Below are 23,874 nucleotides of genomic sequence, written 5' to 3' on the forward strand. Positions count from 1 at the left end.
CGATAGTCCAAAAAATATAAACAACTTTCAGAAGGAAGTTCTTCTGGTTACCCATTAAGTCAATTAAGTCATCAGAGATTTACTGTACATAAATTCTGGAAGAGAAACCAGCATCAGAAATGTTGAGTACCCTGAATCAAGATGATTTATCAAAAGTATGCATGCGATAACAGACCATGTGAAACATGCCAGTGTTCTGCGTGATTTCTTTTCAATGGTGTGGTTGTTCTGTTCCCACACACACAGTTCTGCAGCCTAATACATTTTTATATTTACATAGGCGGTTTTCAGGACTGAAAACCTCTCCCTCTGTCTGAGGTCACCCAGTGCACTTTGCCAAGCTGACCTCTTAGAGGCAGCTGGGAAACATTTTAACATCCTATCAATAAGAATGAAAGCTTCACAAAAACACATTGAGGTCTTTGGTAGTTAAGGGTCTAGCATTCCTTGACTTCTGTAAGACTAGTCACTTAGGAGGGAACCGAAGATGGATGTTTAGAAATCACATGACCCATCTGGAATGGCCTCAAGATCTAATGGTATACTGAAAGCGAATAGGACAACGGGGGATACATGCGCTAAAAATATCTCATGGAAAATGGATTTTGCTTACAAACGAGGGAAGCATGAAATCCCCAGGAGGATTTTGAATGTTGGGATCTTCTTGCCAAGTTAATTCTTTCAGCCCAACTCTTAGAGATTTAGATTTTAAAAAATCAAAAAAAAAAAATCAAAACAAAACAATGTTATGTTTAGTTTGGAGGCTCCTTGTGTGCAGAGTGCCACTATATGAGGTTTAGCAAAGGCTTGTTCTGTTGTAAGGTGCGGTTGACCCAGCCACACTCAAGTCACTTTCACAGAGGCATATAGCAAAATGCTCAGTTAGGCATTAATGACTCAGTAATCTGTCACAACACAGTATCGTTTTAACTGGTGTGTCTGCCAGAGAAATAAAACATGTTTCTTTTAACTTTTTCCCCTCCTCTTTTAAGAAGTACTGACTGCCAATAGTTTTCGTCTCTCTCTGTTTTGAGCAAACATATTTTGGTGCTGCCAGAGAAAGGAAAAAATGCTAACGTCGCTGGCAAGTCCTTAACTTCCTCTGGACCTCTGTCAGCATGCCTGCTCTCAAATCTAAACCATTTCACTCCAGACGACTGGGGCATTTGCTGACAAGAGGCCACATCTGGCTCAAGTGGGTTGAATATGCAAAGCAAGTGCCAAGTGTGAGCCCATGTTTGTGGATGTACCCTTTGAAATATAGCTGCTCCTCCAGCCTCCATAAATGTGCATGCCCACTCTACTCACCTCCTCTCTGTCTCATAGTAGAGCTCTGTCCAGTGCACTACAAGGGTAATGATCGTGGGCTCATGAGCACATGGCTCATCAGACACACCCCAGCTCCAGCCAGAAAATGGAGGGGGGGGACTGCCAGCTCAGTCACACAGTAGGGGGTCCAAAGGCACACCTAGTTTCCTGAACGTCCTTCTGGCTACCTTTCTCTAGGTCTGACTAACACTCTGGGGTGGTGTTTGGAGTCAGATGTTTGGCAGATGGCACAGTCTTTAGGGAAATACGCAGATGCTTTCTAGCTATTAGAATCCTGTTTGTATTGATCCTCTCTTTGTCTCTGAGGAATCTGCCCCTATAATTGATGGGCTGCTAGGGAGGGGCTTGCACTACCCTCCCCTCTTCTTCCTTCCTCACCCCCTCATTCTTTCTGACTCCAAATCTCCATTTTAAGAGAATGTCCAAAGGTGAGTTCCTTTAAAATTCAGTGTATAAAACAGGTGTCCTCTGGACGTGGAAAAGTGGGAAATAAGAATCAGACCCATTCAACAGTTGTTTAGGAAAAACTGCCAGTATGCATCGAAGTGGCATTAGAGGGCCTAGGTTCGGAGTACCTAAGGTTTATATAGAGGCAACAGGTGAGTCTGACAAAGAAACACAGAAATCTTCTTAAAGAAACACTCCCTCACATCAACGTAGCATGTACACTGGCAGAAAGGAGATATTTTAAAATAAACCATAAGCCCTTCATCAGGAGTCTGAGGGTTTTCATTATGAATCATTAATTTGGATTCAAATATGACCCAACCTGTACTTAGCTTATAGAGATCTTCCTTTACTTTCATCTAGCTGGACATTCCTTTTTTATTTCATTAGACACTAAGGATAAGGTGATATTTTAAATTTCCTTTTCTAATGTGATATTGTCATTAAAAATGTGCATTTCTAAATCTCCCAAATTGTTGGGAGCAAGATTTTGAGTTGTTAAATGCACACCGTGTACCAATACACCCAGCATTTATAAAATCTTAAATCAATATGCAGTGGAAGAAAAAGGCTTGAGAAAGCCATGTTTTGTAGATGTAGATTAACCTTCATTTCCAAAGGAAACAAAAGGAAGGCTGAAGGGTACTGTACCAGAGGCAGAAAGATAGCATAAGAAGTAAAAGGAGGCTAAGCAAAGAGGAGGAAGAAGAGGAGGAGGAGGACGAAGAGGAAAGAGAAAAAAGGAGTAAGAAGTCATTTACCAAATAGCCCACTTTACCAGAAAGATGCCGCCCTTGACTCATTGCCTGGGAACTGCTCATCATGACAGGTGAATGGAGTTTTTAGAGTAGTTATCTAAGATTTTTTGACCTAAAAGTTCCTTAAGTGTAGGAGCAGATATTTCTACCACTAGAGTAGTATATCCAAAGTTCTTTTTTTTCCTTTGGTAGGAAAGGAAACACATTTAATTTAAATACATAATGCCAACTGGAAGTACTGGAGCTCTCCGGCTTTGTTAAATTATGTAGGAGTTGTATGTTTAAATCTATATATCTCATCTATCTTGCCACATATCTAAATCTACCCTGACCATCCTGGACGGGACTGTAGTTGGACAGGGTGAGGGTGAAGCATGGCTTCTTTGCCTTCCCAAACACTTGGTGCCTCGATGTCGTTTCCTGATTGGCAATGTTGACCTGCAGCTGGGGTCTGGGGTCTTCTGCTGTATTCTGTAGGATGTCAATGTATTGCAAACCAAGGCTGATCATTGCCGCCTTTGTGGGTAACAAATGAGATGAGTTTTTGTAGACGTCCTGGTGATATGTCCTTCACTATGTTACTCCATGTTGGCTTTAGATCACTATTTAAAGACTATTTCAACTGCAGTGAGTTATGACTATATCCTCCTCATAAGTGGGACAGGCATGGGAATGCTGAGATTTTGGATGATTTGGGTTGAACTGTAATACCAGCAAATTCCTATGATGAAGATGTACTCCACACTGCATGACCACACTTAGAGAGAAGGTATTTAACTAGCAGTTACAGGTTAAGTGAGACCATAATTGAGGGGCCCTAATCCGGTAAGACAGGTGTCTTTATACCAGGAAGAGACACTGAGGTTTCTCTCTTTCTGACTATACATACACAAGGTAAAGGGGCCAGAGAAGACACAGAAAGAACGCAGCTATATAGACAAAAAAGAAGTTTGCGTTTCCAGCCTCTAGAACTGCAAGAAAATTTATGTAGTCTAACCTGCTGATGTGTGTGTGTGTGTGTGTGTGTGTGTGTGTGTGTGTGTGTATGCGTATTTGTGTGTCTCAGGTTGGCAGTAAAGATATTGCTTGGGGAAATCACATTGTAACAACAAAGTACCAAGTGAATGACTTAACACTAACCCAGTGAAAGGCTCTCAGCCCCCTCAGCTGAGTCAACTACTCTCAAAGCAAGAATTCTTTGGGTCTTAATTCTCTCTCTCTCCCTCTTTCCCCCCTCTGTGTGTGTGTGTGTGTGTGTGTGTGTGTGTGTGTGTGCGCGCGCGCACGCTATGCCTTCAGGCCAGCAGAACTCAGCTTCCCCGTAAGCAGAGTCTGCAGTCCCAGAAGTCTGACAGTAGATAAAGGACATCTGTCACCTTCCTTCTTCCCCAAACCACATGAACATATCATGGAGTAGTATCAAAGGGACTGATGATGATGACAAGCTATGTGCGTGTGTGTGGGGAGTTCCCACCAGCAAGGGAAATTTTGAGTATCACCAAAAGGTGAAAATCGAATGTGGTCACAATAACCAGTAAGAGTGAAGGATTGAGAAGTCATGCAGGTTCAGCATGAGGATACAGCACAAGGAGTCCATGAAGGGCTCCCAGCTGGGGCACCAGGCAAAGGGATGAGAAAAATCAAGTAGTGGGGCTCTTTATCATCCAACATGCAGCACACCAGGATCTAGCAACACTAGCAGAAGAAGGAAATATCTTCTATAACACCTGGCATCCATGTGAGGGTACCGTACAGAAACCCTCTGGTTTTGTTTGGACAGAGGTAGTATCTTGTCTGCCTACCAGCCTGGTTCACACACCTTTGAACCAAGTCTACAGATGATACACTAGATACTCTACAAACGTTACCAGAGTTTGTCAGTCTGACCAAATGTCTCCACAGCCAGATACTGCAATTATGGAGATCTTGCCAAAGATGTGGTTTAGTTATTGAAAAGTGGACCATACATACTAGAATCAGTATGTCTGAACAACATGGCTCCAGTCTAAAGAGATTCTTGTCCTGATGATAACTTGGTGGAAAGGCAGCCAGTGAGCACAGGGTACAAAGTTGAAAGGAGCCTCAGCCTCAGAATCCAGCTGAATCGAAGGCTCCACAAGCAGAAGGATGTGTATCATCAAGGAACTTGACTAAATCTTCTGAGTCTCAGTGGTAGCCAGTGTGAAATGAGCACACATCCTTTATACTTCAGTGTTATTAGTGTAACTAATACAGCCAATATAACTGAACAGAGTCTTGCTCAAAGCAGTCATTGAAAAATCAAAAGTAGTGTGTCCTCTGGTAGTTGGGGTGACACATGCTTGCTCTCTGGATTTAGCATGGAAGTGATACTATCTCTCAGAAACCTCCCGTGACAAACCTTGTCTCATAGCCCTAAGCCTCAACCCATACAACTGTATTCTGTCGTCTGGTGCCAACACACAAGCTGTAACATTATGATTGATTTAATATTAAATGATGTTTCTGTAAAAACTAAGGCTGTGCCTATGTGGCTGACTACACATCCTGTGCTTACCTTGCAGTCAACCCTGTGTGTGTGATAATGATGGGATTTGTTCACCAAGAAAGCACAGCTGCACAGAGCCCTCACTGTGTGCTCAGCACATTCATTTATTTATACTTTCACCTATAAGAGAGTACTATACTCACCTTCCCTTTTGCAACTGAGGAAACTGAGGCACAGAGAAGCTAAATGGCTCATAGAATGGCAGGTACAGTGAGTGGGAGACTCAACATTTGACTTTTGTCATTGGCTTCAGAATCTCATCTTACAAGCACTTCTGAATGTTAAGCATGCCAACTCTTACTCTTGTCTTCCAAAGGTAGGTTTATACTAGACAAACTTTGGGTGTGAGGCATAATATCAGGGAAGCAACCCCTGAAAATACCCTTTTGAGGGTTCATCTGTCCCTCATTAAAAAATGTGAAATTTCTTGGATCACAAATTCAGAAGGTACTTACCAGTCCTAGAAAACCACTGTGGTGATGATTGGTTTAAGTCACATTTTGTGGGGATTTAAATAACTTTAAATGCAACAATTTTGATATGAGAAGTTTTGTTGCTTATCATGAGAAATATTCACTAGCAGGAATGATTTAAGTCATCCAACCAACATGACTACCACTGTGTATATTTGGAATGTGGAAATGCAGCTGGCATATTATGTAATCTCTTGCTGGTCTTAATGCTATGAGAAGATGGGTAACACTGAAATGCCCCCAGAATGGAGGTCCTGGAGATTCAGCTAACAGGTTGGCCATGTCATAACTACACAGGATATGATCTACTTGTCTTCAGAGACAATGACAATCTGATGCTGACCACCATTTATGTTAATAGAGCTCACTTCCCTCCCAGACTTTGTGTACCTGTCTTCCCACTTTTATGTGCTATACTATGCTGAGTTCTGTGATGGGAAAAAATGGTACCAGACCTGGAGACCAAAGCAGAGAGCCAGGAAACCCATCTGCTTATTTAAACAATAGCAGACCTTTACATGAGAATGCTTTGAAACTTGTATGATGAACAAATCAATCAGTAGAAATATAAAGATAAAATCATCTTTACCATTATTACCACCACCATCACCAAGCTCTGGTGTATACCGAGCTCCTTGTTAGATTTCTCAGAAATTCAGCTGTTTCCAAGCCAAAATGACTGAAAGGAGGATCATACAAAAAGAGTAAAATAAAATAGATTTTAATAGATTTTAGTTCCAAGTCAAGTAAAACCAGTTCATAGGATCTGGCTGTTTTCCAGGACACAGATTAAGAAGGATTTTTATCCATGTCTATCTCCAGATGATAAGTCCTCTCACACAGGATCTGAATTAAATGGCTAGGAAGTGTGTATCAGGGCCTTTTTAGATGAAACAAGGAAACTACAAACATCAGAATGATTTGCCCTAAAGCATCAAGTGCTTTTCCTATGCCTTCTTCAACTCAAGGACTTGGCAAATGTGCGCAAAAAGCGTGCACTTCAGTAGTAAGCTATGACCTATTTTTCCCAAATTTTTGTTTGTAGAGTTCTTTCCTTTCCTTTTTTCTCTCTTCTGTTTCACTTAATTATAGTGGCCTCCTTCTTCCAGGCGTCTTTCCCATGTGCTGACCTAGTTTTACAATTATTCAGATTGTGAACAAGCATGTGGCTCTTTTGTTTTAAAAACACAGGTGTGGTTGCCAAGCCCTCCTTTATCTTCATTTTCTTCCCTTTGGCACTGGCACAGCACAAAAGCCAATTATTCTTTTGTTGGTACATTTAGATACATCAAAGAATTATCCTTCATTCTCTCTAAGTGAGCTTCCTGCTGAGTGCATGGATAATTTAAATGTTCCATTAATATCATGTATTCCATTTCTCAGGTGTCTATGTTACATTGAACATAGTAAGTCGTGTCTTCTTCTATTTCTTAATGATGTAGGAGTTAAGCAAAAATTCAGGAAGCAGAATCTCATAATGTAAGTTCCAATGGAGTCGTTTACTGTCTGTCTTAGCCTCAGCAAAAATTGAAAGCCTATTTCCTTGTCTGTTAAAACATGAGCACTCACGAGGACCCATCACATATGGAAAGGGCTCATCTCAGTATCTGATACAGGGAAAGTACCCTGTACATCACCTATCCCTGAAACAGAGAAGACTTAAAGATTTCCTAACATTGCCTCTTTTCTCTCCACCTCCCCCATAAGTGCTTTTTGTTTTCTTTTTTCCCCACCTGCCTTTTCTTTGTCCGTGATCACATGATGTTTTCTGAGTGATGGGGGAATAAGGATTTCAGATATGCCTCCTATGCGCTTTGAAGTTAGTTTCCATGGTAATGGGTCACAAGTTCCAGAGGCAATTGCAGTCATTTTCCAGAAGTAAACAAATTTAAAATATTATAACAATGCTTGGTTAGCATAAGGTCTTTCATTTTGCAACCTCAACCACTGTAATCACAGCCAAGTCCCAGGAAGAAACGGGCACAGCTTCTGAAGAACTTGAAAGATGTGGCCCATGTTTTATTTTACAAAGCTTACAGGAACAGTTTAGGGGGCAGGTTCTCACACTGCTACTACTAACTTGCTTATTTATTTTTATGCATTGGTATCTCACCTACATGTATGTCCATGTGAGTATGTCAAATCTTGGAGTTGCAGACATTTGTGAGCTGCCATGTGAGTGCTGGAATTGAACCTGGATCCTTTGGAAGAGCAGCCAGTGCTCTTAACCACTGAGCCATCACTCCAGCCCTGCCACTGTTGCCTTACATGGAACTCTTCAGAGCTTTCTGAAATGGATTGGCAGTAGCTTTTGGTCAGAAACAAAACAATTCCTACTAGTCTCCTGATCCAGTAGGGATATGGAGCAGTTAGTTAGAAATAAAAAGATGTTTCTGTTGACAATCATACATAGCTCCAGAGGATTGTGGTCATTCCTGCCATCAAGCCAGCCTACTGAGAACTGTTAGCCAAACAGGACTTCAGCTGTGTTCCTGGTGGGAGATATGAAGTTGCATTATTCCAGTGTGGAATCTAGGAAGTGGCTCAAAGCAATAAAAATGAACTTTGAGGTCAAAGTGATTTCACTTTGAATTCTGGTTTTGTTGTCTGGAACATGACTTCAGTTTTGTTCAACTGGGCAATCAGAGTTGTCACAAAGGCAGTATATAACACTGAAATAAATATTCTTAGCCTTTCCTTTGCCATTACTATTAATGTAAATATGTTTATTGGTACCACATTCTCCCAATTAAGTACCTAAAGGCAAGGAATGGTCCTGCACATCAAGGTACAAAGACAATACTCAATCAAAAGACAAAGTCTTAGCATTAGAATAAGATACAAGCCCAAGAGAGGAAGAGCAGGAAGTGTTGCTGGCTCTACTACCTCGCCAGTGAAATGGGCTCCAGTACATGACTGAGTGAAGCTAACTTAAAACATGAACCACATGCAAAGGAAATTATTGATCACAAAGGAAAGGACTGGTGGTAGCCAATCCACCAAAAATAAAAAGATTTAAAAAAAATCAATGACATGACATCTGGGATTCATCCATGTTGTGAGCTGTAAACAGAATAAAGGTAGATATGAATGACACAGTGTTAAACCCTGCATGATACCAGGGCTCACAATGACATTGATGTGCCAAGGAAAATCACATGGTGCCCAGTAGCCATAATATAGTGTTAGAGATATCTATGAGACATTCTAGAAAGAATTTCCACTTTGACAAAATTAGTGATGAAAAGTTAAGTGATTAAATTGAGTAAACTGAGCTGTTTTCAAAAGTTAGCTACAGGAAAACTATTCTCAGATGACAATGGGTAAATAAGTGATTAACTGTACTTTCTGTTCAGCACTTGTTCTATTCTATTTCTCATGCTCACTTTCGCTTTTGAGTCGTGGCAGGAATTAACCACCCACGTCCTAAACACCCTACTGAAATCGAGTTTACAATAATCACAAGTTGCTTTCCAAACATAAAGATGACAGTCTTCAAAACCACTGACAAATGTTCTCCCAAATCAAATGTGAAGATGAGGAGACTGGCCACGTGAGCACATCAGAGCTTTGCTGTTTGCCCATCTCAGGAGGGGAGTCTATCACACCCCTAGATTAGGATACTAAAAACAGGACGTGCCAAGATTTAGCCACAAATCAGGATGGGGTATGGAGGTAGTCATAAGATAATGTTCACCTTTCCTTTAAAACTTCTTGTTTTTAAGTAAGTCTAGCTTATTCTGCTGGCATATGAACCAACATTATTCCTCAAGAGATTGTGCAGTCTTCACTCTTGCCTGATGTGGGGGGAGACCATGGGCGAGGGTATTTCTTAAGTGATGATGGGTAAATGAGATTATCCAACCAGATGGCTAGGAAAGGTAAAGCCCAGTGGAAGGAGTCTTACAATTTGTGAGCTCACTGAAAAACAACCATAAACTCCAGTCCCACGGCCAATGATCCCAGTGTGCTTTCCATTGCCAACGGCAGTCATGGGGAAGCAGAAACCTCCGACAGTGGATGGAGAGAACCTCTTGTTTCCAGCATTTTAGAAGAGAAGAATGCAATGCAGAATGCAAGATGTTGGTGTTTACCCTTTAGGCAAAGTGTCATTATCCTGTTTTCTATTCAAGTGCAGAAGTGAACAAACAGGAAGAAGCTCATTTTTCATAAGGAAAGAGAACTGAGATTTGATCATGGAAAGTTATCTTTCCCCCAACCTCCCTCCCTTAAGTCTCCCCTGTCTTCCACTTAACAAAGATCCAATGCCAAGCTGCCAGATGGCAAAGCCACAGCTCAGGTGGAACTTCTCTCTGAGACTTCTTGGTTAGGGGAAGGGAGTGGACACATGGCCAGCAGACTAGTATTGCTTCCACATGAAAAAATCCCTTAAACGAGGATGCACAAAACAGTGCCCAAGTCAAGCTGCATATATTCTTAGGTTTTTAGCAACATGCATATGATACTCAAGATACAATTTTAGCCTACTTTGCAAATTACCTTAATTGAACCTTAGCCAGGGTCTGGTTACCACCCAACAGAGGGATGGAGAGACACTCAGGAGTGTAATGTGGCTGGCTGTTACTGTTCATGGATCATTACACAGCTCTCACTATCAGAAGCGATGTTACATCATTGCGAAATTCATTGAATGTATGTGATCTATTTTTAGACAGGGTCTCACTATGTAGCTATAGCTAGTCTGAAACTTAGCTATGTAAACAAAGCTATGTTTGAGATCTACCTGCTTCTGCCTTCTGGGAACTGGGGTTAAAATTGTGAGCTACCATGTCTGGCATAACTTTAAATAATAAATAAACAGCTATAAATGGAAAGTGGGAAGCATGCACTGAAAAGATCACTAAAATATACCCATGCTAACATAACTTCTATGTTAGCATGATTTGGCCAATAATCTTTACTGGTAATGTCTGTTGAAAGCTTTCAAGTAAGAGGTTGTTGCTTTGTGTCCAGTATCAGCAGATAAATTCTTCCTGCCTATGTGTGTATGAGATTCTCTTACCTACTTCCTGCAACCCTCCTTCTAGTTTTGGAAGCAGACACCCAGTGTTGGGGAGCAGAACAGACATCTCCCAGAGGCTTGTTGGCCAGATAGCCTAACTGAAAAGTTAATCTGAAAGACTACCTCAAAGACAAGGTAGAAAACAGTAGAAAGAGAAACTCAAAGAATGTGGCCCAGGGCTAGAAGATGCTGGACCTGAAGACAGACTCTCAAAGGGAAGACTAGTCAATGAAACAGAGGAACAAACTGAGAGGAGAGGAAGCAGATGGTTCTATAGGTGTGGAGATATGGACACATTCTGTCGAGCAGAGATGCCTTGCTCCAGCTGCCTCTTCTCTGTGTTTTCTCTCATGCCTCGTTCTAAGGCTGAAAACTTCGTCTATACCATCATATTTCCCAGTGAGTGCCATGCATGCTCCCATGTTTCAAATATTTCAGTTCTCAACATCACCACCCCCCATCCTTGTCGTTGTTACTTTTCAAGAACAAAATGAAGGGGGCTGGATAAATGGTAGCATGTTTTCCATGCCCAGTTAGAATTTTACCCACTATAAGGTTTTCATATATTTCTATAAAAATTTGCCTCTGTTGCTGCTAAGTGAGTCAACATTAACAGCTGAGAGAAAATGAGTGAACAAGTAGCAAACACATATCACCAAAACGTCTCAGAAGCATCTGGGATTTCTTGGCTCCACATGGCAGTGTTATTTGTATGATTGTTGCTCTCTTAAAATATTTACATATATCCACCCCACGTTCTCCTTCTTTCTGATGAGAGGGAAGTTCTTGTGCCTCCCGCCCCATTCCTGTGAACTCTTGTCTTCCAGGGCCATGCTCTGTCAATATCTGCTATCTCCTCTGCTAGCTCTTTCTGATAGGGTAGCATACACTCTTCTCCTACATTCAGAATAAACAGAATAACATCCCGTTTAACCTTGAAAGTTCTGGGACACCCTTTGGCTTCCTCTCATTGGCAAACAACAGAAACATTCATCTAAATATCTCATTGTTCACTTCATCCTTCACCCTTTACTCTTAACCTAATGGTATCTACTATCAACACTCAATTCCATCAAAGGGATGCCGATCAGCTCCAGGAAATTGTTTTAAATTGAAAAGGGGTCATGGGTACTCTCAGATGCACTTTGCCCTTCAAAGCATTGTGCTTGAACTCTTGCAGAACTAAACTTCTTGTGAGGATTGTTTCTAGGATGGCGTTAGCAACACCACTGCAGGGAGTGATAACTCTATCTTATGACATTGCCATATCAGCTTTCCTTATCTGTTGCCTCTTACTTCCTTTCCTCATTGGATTCATATTTAGAAGGTGCTGTTGGATACTGATCTATGTATATTGAGACTAGAGTAATGCACACAGGGAAACAGTTTTCCCCACCCTCCCATCTTAAACACTGGTGCAAATATTTAAAAAAATTCTCCAGCGCTAATATCATGCATAGATATCATTTGATTTCATGGATTCTTTAAAGTGTTATATGATCTTTTGATAATCACTTTGATAAAGGAAATTTCAAGTGTAAAAGAGCAACCTCTCCCAGGTTCCCACCCTGACACTTGCAATTTTGCAGACCCTAACAGTGGACACTAAACCATATTGCACTCATAGCAAATACCCAGAAAAGCTCAGCCCTAGATTGAAAGCATTATCCTGTGCAGTATCATAGCTTCCTCTGGATCATCCTTCAGACTCCAATCTGTCTGATGTCGTATGGCACTAAAGCAATTAATGTTAGACTCACAAGTGACCTTGAGACAGAAAAATTACAGCGTTTTCAAGAGGAAAAGAATTCGACTTTCAATTTCATGCTCCTTTTATGCAAAAATACTGCTGTCTCTAAGGAAGATACACATGAACCTTCTGAAGCCCCAGGGCTATGTCTTATCAGCTGTAAAAACAGCATTGAGATCTCTCTCTCTCTCTCTCTCTCTCTCTCTCTCTCTCTCTCTCTCTCTCACACACACACACACACACATACACATTGAGATCTCTCCCCTTCTCTCTCTCTCTCTCTCTCTCTCTCTCTCTCTCTCTCACACACACACACACCAGTTTTGCACATCATAGAAAAGTGACTCCAGTTTCATTGATTCACTTTCTAATCATCTCCTGCTGGCTTTTAAAAGCCCAAAGGAGGATTCCTGAATTTTAAGGTTCTCCCAGTAACTAGAAATGAATGCTTTGTTCATCATAATCCTTATAGAATCACTGCAATCAGTATCAAAATCCTTCATGGAAAACTTCACAGAGAACACCTCAGTAGGGGAAGAAGTCGCCGCACAGTCCTGAGCATCACCTGCCATCATTTCATGGAAAGCAAATGTGCCATTCTTGTCAGGAGGTCAAGGGAATTTCAGCATGTTCACAGTGTCTCAAGGAAGTCCATGTCAACGGCAGGGTTCACATGTGCCAGCTAGTGCCTCTGTGTCTTTTCCTCAGAGCAAGGCACAGAGAATTCAAGCTATTACTAGGGAGAAAAGCCAACCACTAGAAACTGTTAATTTGGCTCAGAATTTGCCAATTGGAGAGTCAGCCTACTAAAAATGGCTTAATGCTATTTTATGTCAACAAAAGGCAGACAAGGACTTTTATGGGCACTGGTGTGTTATCTTCAGAATTTTAATCACTGAAATATGGAAAGACAAAGTTCATTCCATCTGAACTGCTATAGCTACCACAGACAAAGTGTGTGTACTCAGCACAAATACATTTCTCATATTTCTAGTGTACAAAGATGTCCCAGACCAGATTTAGAGTCAGAAGAGGGATTTGCTTTCAGGGTCACAGATGTCAAAGTCTGTGTCCTCACATGCTAGAAAGAGCTGCCTAGGGCTTGATTTCATTGATGAGGCCTCTGCCCTGTAATAATCACACTTCAAATCCCTCCTCCGGGGTCATTGCCTTGGTGTTATTATTTTAACATTTGAATTCTGAAGAGGACAGAAACCTTTCAGGCCATAGTACTATGGAGGGTCAGTTAATTCCGGCCAGAGGTTTAGATGTGGTTTCTTAGAAGCTATTCGCTCTAGGTTATGAATGTTGGGTAACGGATACAAGTAGAAAATGAAGATAATAAGTTCCTTGAAGACGAGAGACTGGCTTCAGAAGCAAACAGCCTTAGAAGGTAAATTCGCTGGCCTTTTCCACATAAGCATCGCCCCCTGGTGTTCACAGAGAGAGAAAGCTTCAAGTGCAAGCATTCTTGTCATACTGCCTTGTGAGAAAGCAAACTGCTATCTCCAGTGCAATTTACTCATGTTCCCATCCCTCCTGGTCTTACTCCCCAACTGCACTGCCCATAAAGGCAGTTACAGCACACAACAGCAAAATGTCCCAGAGCGTTTACAAAAGAAACTGCCTCTGCTTCGGAGCTTACATTATGGACAGACTTACCATTAGTATTTTGGTTTTTACTGGCAGGGATAGGATCAATTGTTCAGTTCTCCTGAACTCATCAGAATATCGAAACATGGTCTTTTAGTGGTTCCTTGCCACTTTGGCAATGGTCACACCACAGCTCAGGAGGATGATCATATATTCAGGCTGTTAGTCATTTGTATCCACATAAGCAGATGGAACGGAAAGAATGACAGCCCCTGCCTCTCACAGTTTCCAAGGTGGGAGGAGCTGAGATTGCCCTAGATACTCAGTACCCACTGTAGAATTGGTATGACCTGTTCAGTGTGGTCTGCACCAAGTGGGCAGATAACAATTAACAACAACAAATGACACAATGACAAAGATGATGATGACATCAAAACTACCTGTAAAAGGAAAGCTAATGACACTTATAACAGGAAGTGGAGGTGGCTCTTTGTCACACCAAAAAGCAAAAGCGTCCAATCTGCAAAGACAAGCCCCAAACACAGAAATATATTTCGCTTATTTTGTTTTTGAATGAAAAGTTGTTTCTAATGATCATCTCTGTGCTAGTTCCACAGAGTAGTGTTTATATTTCATTAACATCGCTGATCATGAGTGGGCTTCCAGCTTGCTAAATCTACAAGGAATACTATCTTTTACAAGTTCTCTGACATGCAGTTACACTGTCAAAATAAGGTCAAGGATTTCTAAACTGTGGAAGAAAGAACATGTTTCTTCTGTCTGAAGCATCCAAACTGGAATCTCATAGCTGTTCATCTGTGAGACACAGCAGAGCCTCCTGTTGGCTGTAGTCTGCAACCCTAAAAGTAAGCATCATAATAGCAAAATTAAGGGATATCTAATAATCATAAAATGATGGCTAACATTTCTCAAGCTGCCCACATGCTTCCCACTTCTTGTTTAATCTATGATACAAATATATATTACCACTATAGTAGGCTGAGTGGTATCCTCTCCCACAAGACATGCCAGCCCTAATCTCTAGAATGGGGGCTGTCTTTGAAACATCTGTATTTAGACATGAACTATGATCTGAAGGTAAGAGCAGAGCAGAAGATACACAGGGAAGAGAAGAGAAGCAGAGAAGGCCTCATGAAGATGGAGGCAGACATTAGACTCATGAGGTCCAAGCCAAGAAATGCCCGGTTCTGCCAAAAATACTGAGTGAGGCATTACAGTCCCTCCCTGGAGAGAGTGTAGACCCACTGATTTGCATTCAACTTTTGGCTTATGACAGGGCTAATTTCAGATATTATATAGTAAAAAAAAAAATCTGGGGTGGTCATTGGCTACAGTTGCTGAAGGAAATTCGTGCATCCTCAAAGTCGAGAAACCTGAAGCTCAGATAGGTTAAACTAACTTTCCAGAGCTGCACAGCAAGCATTAATAAATGGAAGCAGGGATGTATTCTAAGTGATAGTTTCCTTACTCCTCTTCTGCTTTACTCAGAGCCATGTGCTGGCTTTCCTGTTCACAAAGCACCTGTCTACCTAAGAGGGAATTAAGGATGCTGAGTGTATGCTGAGGCAGAGTTTCAGAGCAGCCCCATTCTGCAGCTTCCTGCCTCCAGAATCAATCTTTGTTTGCATTAGAAGAGCCATTAGAGTCTGTACATCAGCAATTCAGTTCATGTATGGCCCAGCTTCCCAACCACAGGAGAAGAATGGTTTTATACTTGGCCCCCAGAGGACTGTTTTTATTTCTCTACTCGTAAGTATGATCATCTTTACTCACACTGGGCAATAACATAATGGAGGGTGGACATTAAATGAAACATAGGAGTTGTTTCAATCAAAGCCTCTCATGAAACTAACTTTAGAAAGGAGGCCATTCGATGGATTACAGGAGATTTGGAAGTGAATTGAGAAATGAGGCCTCACATTCTTGTTAGAAAAATAAAACAAACTTTACACCTTTGCACCAAGAGATAGAGATTTTAGTATCTTCTAAAAGAGCAGTTTAAGGGCTATAGCCACCTCCCTCCCTCATCCCCTCAAACTCTCTTGGAGTAAAAAATAGAGATGTTACACTTCAAGTAGAACAGGCTGCCTTGCTGTTCCCAGAACCTTGTCACTGTCAATTATCTGTGCTGTAAGTTCAAGTTTGAGAAGAGATAAAGTACAGTTGATTAAAATAGCACACTGGCAGCCCCAAGGACCCAAATGCCAAGGCCAGGAGATTATCTGGTGAAGGAGAGAAAACTCAACAACTGCAGACAGAGGCTTTGAGAATATGTGGAAAGAGCCTAGAAACTTGGGAAGGCACAGGCCATCACAGAATTTAGGAAAGGAGTGACACTACGGTCTTGCATCTGTCAGCTAACTTTCTGCTTTGGGGTAGAGAATGCAGTGGCAAGATGGCTTGTCAGCTCGTGGGAAAGGAAACAGAGGTTACTAGAAACCAGCAGAGATCACTGAGACCAAATCCGGTCATGATAAACTCGCTTCCCTTTTCCTTAACCCAAGATAGGAAGATTGAATTTTATGATGACATCTGATAAGATGTCCAACGAGGTCCTGGAGGATGGTTTATAGCAGTAAACATCATGGGTCGCTTGAATGCATGAATGAAACCTGAGGCTAGGCCATGCGAACACTTTTGATGATAGCATGAATCTGGGAGCAGCAGGTTGATGTAACCAGGATGCTTAACATAAGCAGAGCCTGAAGCTCTGCTCTGCAGTGAAGGCTTAAAATCAGATGCTGACTTGAGTAAAAGAAAAAAAAATCACAAATATATTAAGAAAAAATGTGTGTTTGTAAAAGAAAATTATCTTGAGGATCAATAAGAACTAGGATGTATTAAGGAACAGAAAGTTAAGTTGTATTCACAGAATAGTATTTTAGATAAAGAATGGGGTGACAAGAAGGTTCAAGAGGTAAAGGTACTTGTCGTCAAGCCTGATGACCTGTATTGAGTCCCCAGGATTCATATGATAGAGGGTGAGAACCAACTCCTGCAAGCTCTCCTGTAACCTCCAAAAGCTCTTCATGATGCAAACACACCTACACACTCACACCCACTTACAATAAGTAAATAAACAAATAAGTAAATGAGGTGTAGTTAAATTTTACAACAAAGAGACAATAAGGCTTTCTTCACCTTTGACCATACTTTGAACTGGGTCTAGTTCCTGAAGACAGAATAACATGGGTATGGGCAAATAGCAATTCACTGTAAGAAAAGAAGTAATAACATCGAAAAATGTGCAAAGGTAGAATGCAAAGAATCATGGCTGCCTCAGAAAAGGTAAACCTGTTTAAGACACGACACTTATTTTCAAACTTTCAAGTGACAAGAGCTGGAGAGATGGCCCAGAGGTTAAAAACATTACCCTTGCAAAGGGCTTGAGTGCAGTTCCCAGCATCCATGTGATGGCTGACAACAAACATGCAAGCAAACACTCATACTTTTATAATTGGAAAAACTTATGGTCTGAGCCAGTATTATGAACTTACTTCTTTAAGAGATTCTACTACTATTTGTTCTTGTCCTGGTGTAAAGAAATGGCAACATGATATGTTCACTATACCTTAAAGCCACTGCTGGGAGTTCATGAGAGCTTTTCTGGCTCATTACCATGAAGAACATCCTAGAAACACAAATGTTACCCAGAATGGAACGGTTCACCTATCATGCATGCAATGGGCATGCATGAGCAATGAGATTTCGTCATGTGTGGTGCTAATATCTTTAGTTATTAATGGTGGTGGTCCCCTGAGCAGTAGTATCCCAACGTTATAGACTAAGAACATGTGTGCTTTAAGAAGATGAAAACATCTTTGTTAGTATTTATTCCTTTCAATAATTAGCTGGCTCTTTCCCCTCAAAACTTTAGAATCTTCTGTCACATCTTTTTAATATTTTATTTAGTAATTTGGGTTTACTTTGGCTAGGTAGAATATTATATCTTATGTAAAAACTAGATATTCCTTTTATTTGAAATGTTTCTATAGAAACAGAATTGAACCATTTTAATGTAGTCATACTCAACCCTTTACTTGTGAGTCAACCTATTCTTCAAGCATTTCTCCTTAGGGGGCATCAGATCATCACCAAAATTTCACAGGGTAACTACCTAAAATTCCATTAAATTGCCAGTTGGGAGCTCTCATTCCACTTCCTCTGTTAAGGTGTGCAGAACTGTCATTATGCACCAAAGGTCATGAATCACAGAGATTGCAAATGATGGCAGAATTCTAGGAGGTTCTGTAATCATATAGAATCTAGGTCATTACTTTTGAAGTTTAAGGGATTAAGGTTAACTTTAAGGTGACTCAACCCAACTGGAAGCAGAGGTTCACTGAGTGCACCCTACCATTCCATCTGACACCCCACTGTCTGAGCTATGTGGGCTGTTTACCTGACACACACTCCCTCAAACCTAAGATAGATCTGAACAGAACAACTTGTTGCAACCATGTTAACGGGACATTACTATGTTCTCTCACAAGCTCTCCTTTGCCATAACACCCACACAAAATATTTCCAGTAAATTTTGCACTCATCATGTTTAAGTGAAGAGTCTACTGCCGATAGAGTTTACAAAACCACTCAAATCTAGCATCTAAAGGCTCTCAATCACGTGTGTCTTTAAGGGACCAACAGGAAACATTGAGAGGAGGCAATTTGGCGCCCTCTAGAGAGAAATGCCTGAATACCTAGGTCTACTCACAAGTAAGGAATCAAGTTGGACTGCCTCCATAGGAAGTTTACAACCAAAAGGGCATGTCTAATTTTCATGTGACATTCTATCAGAAGTAAGACACTAATCATTGTATCAAAATTTTGACAATAGCTGGTAGCAAGCCCCATAAAAGTAAAACTTACACAGGAAGCTAGCTTTTAAAACATGTTCCACTGAAATCCTGTCAGTAAAAGATAATTAAAAGATTTTTTCCCCTTCTAAGAAGTCAAAACACAAGAGCATAAATATCCCTTCTATCCATTTACTTCCTTCAAGCAAACTATAGTGGCCTTTGTAACTATCCTTCATGTAAAATCATGTTTCTTCTTTTCTGGTGTCTCCCCAAACCCTCAACTCCTTTTGTTGTGTTCAGTAGCAGATGAAGGGAACAGAAATCTATTCTGACACCTCTCCAAAAGCAATTAACTGAAACTGACTGAAAGATCTGTCGCATTATTTTTATTTTTTTATTATTTTAACTTTTTTATTTTTTAACTTTTTTTATTTTTTAGATCCAATACAATGCAGGGGTCCTATCACACTTAGTGATATGATTAATTTCTACAAGCTGCTGCAACTGTGATTTCATAGACACAGAGAAAGGCCTTTGGGGGGGGCTCTCTTCCTGTTTAGGTAAGGTGCTAGAGTCCTTTGACAGGTGCATTAGTTGGCTGTTGCATAGTAACGAGTCACACAATACTTCAGAAAGCAACATTTTTTTTTTAACAATTTGTTACCACTGTGGAGCTGGAGAGCTGTTTGAGCAGTTCTGGCCCTGAAGAATTTTCAAGTCCTATATCTCTGTCTCCCTGTCTCTCTGTGTGTCTGTCTCTGTCTCCACATCTCCCTGTCTCTACAGAGACTGTCTGTCTTGTGCGTGTGTGTGTGTGTGTGTGTGTGTGTACGTGCGTGAGTGCGTGCGTGCATGTGTGTGTGTATGTGTGTTTAGTTTATTTCTACCTGGCAAAGCACATCATAACTGCAATAACTTGTCATGGAAAAATATCCTACTATACAGTACATGGTAGACTGGTCAGAGGTGAGGTGGTGGAGGGTATCATGTAATCAATCTATTATGTCAGAGAATGGACTCTTAATTAATTTTGTTAGCATACAAAATAATTGGTTTCATCATGGCATTCTCAAGCAGATTGTACTGGTACTTTTCTTGCTGGTGTGACATAATATGTGGCTGAAGCAACTTAAGGGGGGGGAAGGTTTTTGATGCATACAATTTGGAGGGGACCCATGGCATCTGGGAAAACCCTGTCTGTGGGGGACAATGTTTTCAGACACAGCTTCTCCCATGGTAATGACTGACTGGAAAACAGAAAACAGAACTAGAAGCCAGAATCTATAACCCTTAGGCTCCATCTCCAGTGGCCTGCACCTACCAGTGGGACCTATTTCCCAGAGGTTGTATGAAACCCCAAGCAGCACCCTTAGATTGGGATGAACATGGTATGTCCAAAGCAAAAGACATATATACTGATCACATCCCTATTGTCTTCCTTCCCCTCCTATTGTCTTCTCTGGGACAAAGCTTTACATCATCCAACTAGAGATAAGACACACAAATCCAATACCCAGACAAAGGTATTGGGCACCAGTACAAATGCCTGAAACCAGTTTCTTCTACAGGTGTGAATGTCAGCAAGGGAAGGGCACTGCATTCGAGTCAGATGGTTCACACGGTTTAGGAAGTTAGCATTTTAAACAATGGATTGGAGTTGAGTGTATTGCTTAAAATAAGAGAAGTGAATGCAGAGAAGGAAACAGATGTGCTTGGAGAGAGAGGAAGAATCCAAAGCAGGGCTTTCACAGCGAGCAAAAGCCCCCGTGGATACTCTTATTCCAGGCAAGCATTCAGTCCATACTGAACAGACCAGCTCCAATATCCTGATATCCTTGCCTCCACTCTTCTGAACCAAACCCAAGGCCAAGAAAGTGGATTCATCAATTACTGTGAGGGAACATCACAGGAAGGCATATCAGGTTTCAGAAGTTTTCCCCAGGAAGACATATTCCGACTCACTGCAGGACATTGTTCTCTGACAGCTGTGATGGGAACACTGATATGGTATCTGTTGCAGCAGATGTCCCACTCAGGATCTTCTCCCAGAAAGAAGGTCTTGGTGAATGACCAGCTCAAAGACTTCACAACAATGAATATTATCTACAAAGAAAATGATGAGGCACAAAAGGGGACTGATACAGTATTCAAAACCTCTCATGGAAAGTGGAGAAAAAAATACATCATACACTAGCTCCTTCCCTTGCTGCCCAGGGGAAAGTGCTCAGATCCCCAACACAAACAACTCTGCTAGAAGTATTCGCTCCGGATAGCTTTAAAGTGGCTACTTCCTCATCGGTGTGTGGGCGCACATAGAGATGCTGACTGAAAATCAAGTGAGCTCAAGTTATGTAGAATAACTGAAATAGCTTAATTCTTAAAGGGTATTGAATACCAAGGTCAAGACCACCAGTGACCATGAAGTTCACGAGAAGTTACTCTCAGTTGTGACCTCAGGACCATTATTTTTCTCATGCAATAAAGATTGGAGGCCTGAATGATGAGGAAACATTAGAACAGAGACACACTTTCACGAGTCTGGGTTTTAAGTAAGAGAATACTTGGAACTTCAGTGAAGAAACTCAACCATGTCAACACCAGAGCTGTTTGTGATTGAATGAAAGGAAGATAGGAGCTAGAACATCTGGCGACTGGTGGGGAAGCCATATCAGTAGAGGAGGTACTGGGGGGGGGCACATTATTCTGTAAGAAAGCTGTAGCTGCTTCAGGGCAGAAGCCCCAAGAGCCAGGCTAAGGCTCAGCAGCAGACAGCTTTGCCTCACACTGTGTGCAGTCCTAGACTCTATCTTCAGAACTGAGATGTGGAGACATGATGAGAGACAGAATCAACACAATACAAACTGCTTATTGGGATATTCCCCAAAGAGAAGACCACAGCAGGGCAGACTGTGTGCAGACATATGCTGCCTGGGAGAAGAGAAACAAAGTCCCTGCTAAGGCCACTGAGGAGGCATGCTCCAGTCTCACTGTAACAACAATCCAATATTGGGTAGACTTTGTTTCCAGATTTCTCAAAAACACTTCATTTATTCAGATTTGCTGCTCATAAACAAGATGAAAACATGCCCTCTAGCCACACTGGAAGGAAGTTGGGATTTGGCTACTCAGGTTTGCCTTGGGTTTTGCTGGGGTTGATGTTAAACATTCCACCTGGTCCAAAATATAACAGACAACAATCAAACATGATCTCTTTACACCAGCCAAAGGCAAGAATTACTCTGAACAATGCTTTTGTTTTAAAAGGTTTGGAAACCATCCACAGGCATGCATTGGAATGAGTCAGGGAGACTACATACAGCAACCAACATATGTTCCTAAATTCTTTTCAGTTCAGTCATAATTTCATACTGAATTCCATCTGCCTTCACTTTATTTGCAAAATAAGAGATAGGACAATTCCCTGATCCTTTAATGTAGCTATAAAGTAGCACATGTTTCCTCTGCTTTATATTCCATGTTTAAAAAACTAGAATGACAAGAGATTTCTAATTTTACACCAGATAAGTCAGAAGAGTTATTGGCATAAACCAAAATGGTGACGAGGCTCTCACAGTTTTGGAAGCACTTATCTCATTCGATGCCTGTAACTAATTACTGTAATAATGTGAGTCATCGGGAGCAGTGCACTGCAAACAGCATAGCTCAGCCCTTTCTTTTAAAAATTAATCTTCACAAACACAAAGCAAACTCACAAAAACCTGTGATGACCATTCAAATTTTTGCAGAGAGAAGGTTGAAGCTATTGTAGGATCTGTTGTTAGGAGTCATCAGGAAGCCTTGGGCACATAAGAAAACATATAGAAGCCAGTGGTGGTGGTTCACGCCTTTAATCCCAGCACAGGGGAGGCAGAGGCAGGAGAATCTCCGTGAGTTCGAAGCCAGCCTGGTCTACAGAGCTAGTTCAAGGACAGCCAGGGCTGTCACACAGAGAAACCCTGTCTAAAAATACCAGAAAAAAAAAAAAAAGAAAAAAAGAAAAGAAAACATATAGAAATGTATTTTGCTGACTGGCTACAATAAGACAATAGGGTTAAATGAAATCTCAATCCTGATCAATACTTCAAGTTAACTCCTATCACAGACACTGTGCAGTTCATCTCTTCCTTAAATTCAAACTATGTCCCTGTTTACTCCAAAAGTAGAATTTTCAGTACCATTTATCCATTGGATGAGAGGAATCAACAGGGTTTCCTAACTACAAATTTCTCTGATCACTCAAAAAGTACATTTGCTGGTACTTTTATGTGATGATACTCAAGTGATGACATGAATTGCCAGCCTCCAAAATAGGTTCTTTATTCTCTTTTCTGTGTACTTCAGTAAATTGCCATTTGGATAATAGCAACAATTTAAAACTAAAAATTTCACAGAGGTCAGCATAATAAAAAAGTTATTTGCAATAACAAATATGAAATACAGCTTAAAAGCTCAACAGAGGAATAATGTCGACAGCTGAAGGAAAAAAAATCCTCAAATTAAATGTGCACTTTAAACCTTGTTATTCTTTGTCTCCAGGAATTTTTTATGATGAATTTCTTCCCTAGTGATACCAGATGTCATAGCAGTCCAAACACTTCTCTTAAGTAAATTTTTGGAAGGAAAGAAAAAAATTAAAATAGAATTTTGTGCATTTATTTTGTTTAAAAAGTTTGGTTGGTTAAAAAAATTTCAATTAATTGGAAGAAAATTCTTATTGTTAGATATTTTAATTTCAAGTGTATAGCATATTATAATATTATTACTAAGTCTATTCAGTTTGTAATAGGTGAGATTAAATCTTACATTTACTATGTGATTACTATTAAACATTAGTTTGTGTGAGTACAGAGGTGGCTCTCTCTTTAGTCTTAGGTGTTCACTTACCACACTTGACACACTCCTCTTGTTTTACTCTTCTGTTATTAAGGAGTTCAATATTTTCTTTCTCCTGCTAGTGTTAACACAGCTAAAGCTATACATAATCCTTCTCTTTCATACTTTTAGAATCTTGACTACTCTTAAATCTATCATGTGTGGATTTAGTATTTCTTTAATGTTTCCAGTTCTATTTGTAGTTGGGTCTAGTTTGTATTTTGTTCTTCACTATCGGATGTGAAATTTTCAAGTGTAAGATATCCATTTGTCCATGTTAAT

The 23,874-nt window shown here is 40.7% G+C and overlaps 1 protein-coding gene across 2 annotated transcripts in view; it reads right to left on the reverse strand.

Annotated features, from left to right (window-relative positions):
- Positions 1 to 23,874, reverse strand: part of Dock10 (dedicator of cytokinesis 10) — a 230,297-nt gene that overhangs the window by 184,169 nt on the left and 22,254 nt on the right. The window lies entirely within an intron of this gene.

The sequence above is a fragment of the Phodopus roborovskii genome, unplaced genomic scaffold, assembly GCF_943737965.1.
Source record: "Phodopus roborovskii unplaced genomic scaffold, PHOROB, whole genome shotgun sequence".
Lineage (NCBI taxonomy): Eukaryota > Metazoa > Chordata > Mammalia > Rodentia > Cricetidae > Phodopus > Phodopus roborovskii.